Raw genomic sequence first — 6,569 nt, 5'->3', positions numbered from 1 at the left:
AGGAATGAAAAAAGTGTCTAGATGTCGTTCGCTTAGAATGGATGTATAGAGAAGGCTGTATGAGGGTGTTGTGGTACCGACTGCATTATATGGGGCTGAAACTTGGAATATGGGTGTAGCAGAGAGGAAAAGTTTGAATGTAATGGAGATGAGGTGTCTGAGGAGTATATGTGGAGTGACTCGTATGGATTGAGTGCGAAATGATGAGGTGCGAAGGAGAACTGGAGTTGTTCTGGAGATGGCTTGTAGAGTTGGGCAGAGGGTGTTGCGATGGTTTGGGCATATGGAGAGAATGGATAATGAGCGATTGGTGAAAAAGATAACTAGATCTGATGTGAGAGGTGTAAGGCTGAGAGGAAGACCGTGAATAGGATGGATGGACAGTGTGAAGAGAGTGCTGGATGCGAGAGGGATGTCTGTTGAACAAGGAAGAGTGGCTGTGTGTGACAGAAATAAATGGAGAGAAAATGTGAATGAATAAGTGATGACGCAGCCCTAAGGGGATATTCTTCCGCATTTAGTCTGCTCAGCTAGTCAGGTCAGGTGCGGGTAAGGGGATGGGTCTGTTATGATGTGGCAGGGGTAAACCAGCTCTGCTGTCGGGCCCTTCTGCGGATGTCACTGATTGCATTGCGCAGTTTACCCTTGTGCGGTGTGGTGTGGTGAGGATCTGTCCGTTCTCCCCATTGGGGCTAAGATGCGAAAGAAAGTGTTTGAATGGATGAGTAAATGGGGAGTGTGTCGTCCTGTCTCGGCTACCTCTCTTTCCTTGGGGGAAGCAGCCTAGGTATATAGATAGATAGATACGAAACACGAAGTTTTGAACTGTGGTAGGTCTCCAACCAGAGGCTCCAAGCAACACCGGTGTGCATGGCCATATACCTGTTTATCTAAGAGTGTTAAATTTTTTCATAAGAAGAAAGTAGACCAGACCAGGCCAGATTTTCAGCAGCATGGGACTCCCCTGCCCCCATGAGGTGTGGCCACCAAAGGACTACTGTAATTGGCTAGTTTTTACCTAGGAAAACGAAGCTTTGCAAGTTTTACGCAGAATGGGACTCTCAAGGGCTTTCTTCATGCAACAAGAGCCCAAGGACTGCGGAGAACACTGTCATTTTTAATGGGAAAAAGTAAATATTACACACTGGTAGACTCTAAAAGCCTGGAAAGTTTTAATAGTGGCAGCCGCTACCGCGAGGTCAACATGAACGGCCATTGTTTTTATTCAGGAAAGGAAGCTTTTTCACAGCTGAAGAAGTTTTAGGCAAGTTGTGACCCATGCACCCTCCACAAAGGGACAGCCCTCGGGGAGGCGGGGCCGATATGTATGGTTTACTTAGGAAAACAAGCCTTTACACCGATGGAGACGTACAGTCGGACCAGGCTTTAGCCAGGGTGAACCCCATTTTTCAGCATGTACGGTATATAATTATTTGTTTTTACGTGTACACTGCAGGAAAGAGAGCTCCTGTCAGTGGTGTCTTCTGTGTTGTTACCAATTACAGGGCGCTTTATATTATTTACACTATGTTTTTTACTGTCTGGGGAAAATAAACCATTCATAAATTCCCAGTTTAGGGAATCTCTCCCAGTCTCAGTTAAGAATCTGACAATGTTCAAACTAAAACATAAATACGTTCACCAGTTGGAAATGATAAAGAGCAGAACAATACATGCATAGAGAGGAAAGTATATTTTTCAGTATGTTAACACCAAATCTTGACGGAAATAGTAATGGGGTGATGCCTGAGGCCAGGTGCCGGGGTGGTGTGTGAAAACAGGAGCGAGGATTTTGTGTGAGGACAGGTGCTGGAGTGAAGTGTGAGGGTAGATGCTGGGGTGGGGTGTGCAGGCAGGTGCTGGGGTGGAGTAGGGGGTCAGGTGCTGGTGTGTTGTTTGAGGGCGGGTGCTGAGGTGGGGTGTGAGGGCAGGTGCTGGTGTGGTGTGTGAGGGAAGGTGCTAGTGTGGTGTGTGAGGATAGGTGCTGAGGTAAGGCGTTAGGGCAGGTGCTGGTGTGGTGTGTGAGGGAAGGTACTTTGGCTGGGTGTGAGGGCAGGTGCTGAGGTGGGGTGTGAAGGTAGGTGATGGGATGGGGTACGACGGCAGGTCCTGGGGTGGTGTGTGAGGGCAGATGCTGGGGTGTGGTGTGAAGGGAAGTTCAGGACTGGTGTGTGGGGCATATGATGCTAGGGTGAGGTGTGAGGGCAGGCACTAAAGTGAGATGTAGGGCAGCTGCTGGAGTGGGGTGTGAAAGCAGGTGCTGGGGTGGGGTATGGGAGCAGGTGCTGGGGTGGTGTGTGAGAGCAGGACAGGTGCTGGTAATGGGATGTGAAGGCAAGTGTTGAAGTGAGGTGTGAGCAGGTGCTGGGGTTATGTGTGAGGGCATGTTCTGGGATGGATTGTGAGGGCACGTGCTGGAGAAGTGTGTGACGGAAGGTGCCGGGTTACGTGTGGGGGCAAGTGCCAGGGTGGAGTGAGAGAGCAGATGCTTGGGTAGGGTGTGAGGGCAAGCACTGGGGTTGGTTGTGAGGGTAGGTGCTGATGGGAGGTGTGGGGACAGGTGCTGGGAAGGGATGTGAGGGCAGATGCTGGTGGCAGGGTGTGAGGGCAGGTGCTGGTGGTGGGGTGTGAGGGCTGGTGCTAATATGCGGTGTGAGGGCTGGTACATAAGGTGGGGTGTGAGGGCTGGTGCTAAGGTGAGGTGTGAGGGCTGGTGCTAAGGTGAGGTGTGAGGGCTGGTGCTAAGGTGAGGTGTGAGGGCTGGTGCTTAGGTGGGGTGTGAGGGCAGGTGCTGGTGGTGGGGTGTGAGGGCAGGTGCTGGTGGCGTGGTGTGAGGGCAGGTGCTGGTGGTGGGGTGTGAGGGCAGGTGCTGGTGGTGGGGTGTGAGGGCAGGTACTGGTGGCGGGGTGTCAGTGGAGGTGCTGGGATATCATGTGAAGGAAGGCATGGTTACTTTGGCTGGAGCTGCTAAACAACTTATGTCGTTCATTTGTATTTCAATAAGCGCAACGTAATCCCTCCATTGTCAGCAGACTGGAAAATAAAGACTGGATTCATAAACAAGTGGCTTTATGAATAAGCAAGGACCTCAAGGTTCATATTTTCTTAGAAAATTGCAGAAAATGTACGGTATATTTGTGAAGTGTATACTTGATGATAATTTCCAAAACATATGACCCTAAGTAATGAAGCATAAAATCTCTCTCTCTCTCTCTCTCTCTCTCTCTCTCTCTCTCTCTCTCTCTCTCTCTCTCTCTCTCTCTCTCTCAAATTATTAAAAATGAAGATCACAATCGGCAGTGCCTTGCTTACTAGCCAAGCTTTCATCAGTACAGTGACTGTAGTCCTACAGTTCCTTCTTAAGAATGTGATAAGGAACAAATGCTGACCAGTTTGTAACATCGCCTCCTTCAGGTAGTGAAACAAAGTTAACATGATGAACACATATCGGTACACAGATCGTGGAACTATACCCTAACAATTCATGACTGTGTCTGAACAACAACGCACGTCCCCATGGACTGGTATAACTGCCTCTTAATCATGTGTCAGGTGTATCCTATACAATGATTCATGGGATTCATTTTATAGTTTTCCGCACTTGCGGCTGCGTTTCTTACCCTGATACTTCATAAAGTCATGTTTACTTTAGGACAGCTTGACAGCAACATTGGTGCCACGAAGTCCAGCCATTGGTGTTGGAGTGGTAAGGTGACACCCAATGAGGCTCACCCAACCACCATTACTGTCACCGGCTGTGATGTTAATTGGAATGGTATGAACAATTCTTCTCTTCAACTTCAAAAGCTGATGCAGCGACTGAGCAAATACTTTCACCGTTAGGCCATGGTTAGATTCCAGGTTCATGTAAACATGGGTCACTGTTACTGAGATTCCTGTGAGGAAATGACTGTGCAAATGGACAGAACAACAAATAAATCCTGTGATCAGTAAACGTGAATATACATCATCAACATCATCATCATCATCAACCATTGCAAGTCCATTGCTGAAATTCTCAATCTCATCTCTCCACCTCCTTTCTTGCTTTTTTTCTGCCACGCTAAGTCTCTTGGATTCCAGTCAGTCAGCCTCTTGAACCATTGATTATCCCTTATTGTTGCCACGTGACCTGTCCACCTCCATTTTTGTTCTTTTATAAATTCTTAAATGTCTTTGACTTTAGTCTCCTCTCTCAGCCAAGTTGATCTTTTCCTGTCTCAAAGATATTCCCAACACAGATTTTTGCTTTGCTGTTTGAGAACGAATTAGTTGATTTTCCACTGACTATGTATATATCATCATCAGCAGCGGCAGTCATTGCAAGTCCACTGCTGAACAAAAGCATCACCCAACCTTTTTCCACGAATTCCTTGACTGAGCCAATCTCTGCCACGTTTTCCATGCAAACGTCTCTATCTCATCTCTCCACTTCCTGCCTGGCCTTTTTCTGTTATGCTTACAATCTCATAGAGTCCAGTCATTCAGCCTCTTGTTCCAACAGTTATCCCTTATTTTTGCCACAGGACCTGCCCACCTCCATTTTGCTTGTTTTATAACTTCTATATTGTCTTTGACTTCAGTCTGCTCTCTCACCCAAGTTGATCTTTTCCTGTCTCTTAAGGATATTCCCAACACTGACCTTTGCATTCTTCTTTGAGAAATGATTAGTTGATTTTCCAATGAGTTTGTCAGTTTCCAGGTCTCACAACCATACGTCATAGCTGATATTATACAATTGTAAAATACTTTTCGTTTCACACATTTTGGCAGGCAACTTTTCATGATGTCCCTACTAAAAGCTTTCCATGCAACTGCACTGCGTCTACTTATTTCACTATTGTGATCTTTCGTTAGTTTAGTATCTGCACCAAGTAATTGTACACATCTTCTTTAAGAATTTCTTCACCTATTCTGATGGCGCTCTTCGGTGTAATTGGATTAAACATTATCTTTGACTTACTCCACTTCATCTTCAGCCCAATTTGAGACTTTCTCTACTTAGGTCATTTAACACTTCTTGCAGTGCCTCTCCTGTGTCTGAGATTAGAACAATGTCAACTGCAAGTCTAAAAGAGTTTAGCTTTTCTCCATCATGTTTACTCCTTTGTTCTCCCAGTCTAGCTTTGTGAAAATAGTTTCTTGGCATGCTGTAAATACTTTTGGTGAAATTGTATTTCCTTGATGCACGGTGTTCTCAATCTTAATATTTTCCAAGCCTTTATATAATTTAACTGTAGCATTTCCACCTTTATATATTTTCGAACAGTTTTACAATGTTCTCATTTACTTCTTGTTCAAGCAATGAATTTATAATAGTTATGTGCTGCACTGAGTGGAAAGCCTTGTCGTAATCAACAAAACCTTAGCACAGTGAGTTTTTATATTCTGTAGTTTTCTCAGTTAGCTGATTCATTGTGTGTAGATGATCAGTAGTTGAATACCTGCTTCGGAATCCTCCCTGCTCAAGACGTTAGTTTTCTTAAAATTTATTGGTGATCCATTAGTAAGGAATTTTGCGAAGAGTTTGTAAATAACTCGTAAGAAGCTAATGGGTCGATAGTTACGAAGACCTTTTGAGTCGTTTTTTTGTAAGGCAAAATAACTATTGCATTACGCCATGTTTTGGATTTTTTTTCTTCTATGTACACAGTAAATGAGTGGGCGAGCCTGTTTTGTACTTCTACTCCTGAATCCGATAGTAAATCTGCAACTATTCCACTTTCTCCATGGACCTTACCTCTTTCAGTGCTTATAAGAGAAATGTTTACGTCGTCTCGTGTTACCTAGGGTATTTCACTTTTGTCAACTGAAAAGCTACTGTAGCTATTGGTAATATTGTGTTTGATGCATACAGTTCTTTTAAAATTCTTAAACTCTCTTCACAATCCTATCTCTGACTTCACCGTTTTTGTCTTTCATTGATATAATTTGTTGCTTTCTTGGTGTCATTATACTTCGGACCTGTTTCAGATTTTCTTTACCCACCACACTCTCACGTGCATTAAGCCTTGGCATGGCAGAAACGGCAGGTCACTGAGGTCGGTAAGTCCTTAAAATCAGGGAATTATTTGGAGTGTATTCGCCTGTTGTTTACAATTCCGACATGACACACACACCACCATAAATAACCTTACTCTGAATGGACATGGCACCGGGCAATTTATGATACTTATATTCTCGATATGAATAAAAATCATACAAGTGTATTATTGTACTTTATATTGTATTATTTTGGCTGCGACATCTGACACCTGCCATGATAACATGACCAGTCATTACTTTTCGTTTGAAACTGCTGCACTGCTACATAATATGAGTTATAGGAAAGTTTCCAAGCCTTACACTGCAACGTAGATACTTCTTGGAATGGACCCTGGTAAACTGCATTTTGTATAACAAATACAAGAGTTGTTAGATTTACATTGCATTACTTTACGCCCGAACGCCAGTGAGAATTCACTTTATATAACTTCCACTGTTGCACGTGGAGAAGAGCAATGTAATGAGACAGTTCTTCAAGGTATGGAAAAAAATAATTTTATATTCTTTGGGAACAGTGTACGAAC

Source organism: Coenobita brevimanus, chromosome 55 (genome assembly GCF_032717465.1).
Source record: "Coenobita brevimanus isolate Jiangsu-jjx chromosome 55, ASM3271746v2, whole genome shotgun sequence".
NCBI classification, from domain to species: Eukaryota; Metazoa; Arthropoda; class Malacostraca; order Decapoda; family Coenobitidae; genus Coenobita; species Coenobita brevimanus.
The sequence above is the reverse complement of the archived record's forward strand: the minus strand, read 5'-3'. Positions refer to the sequence as shown.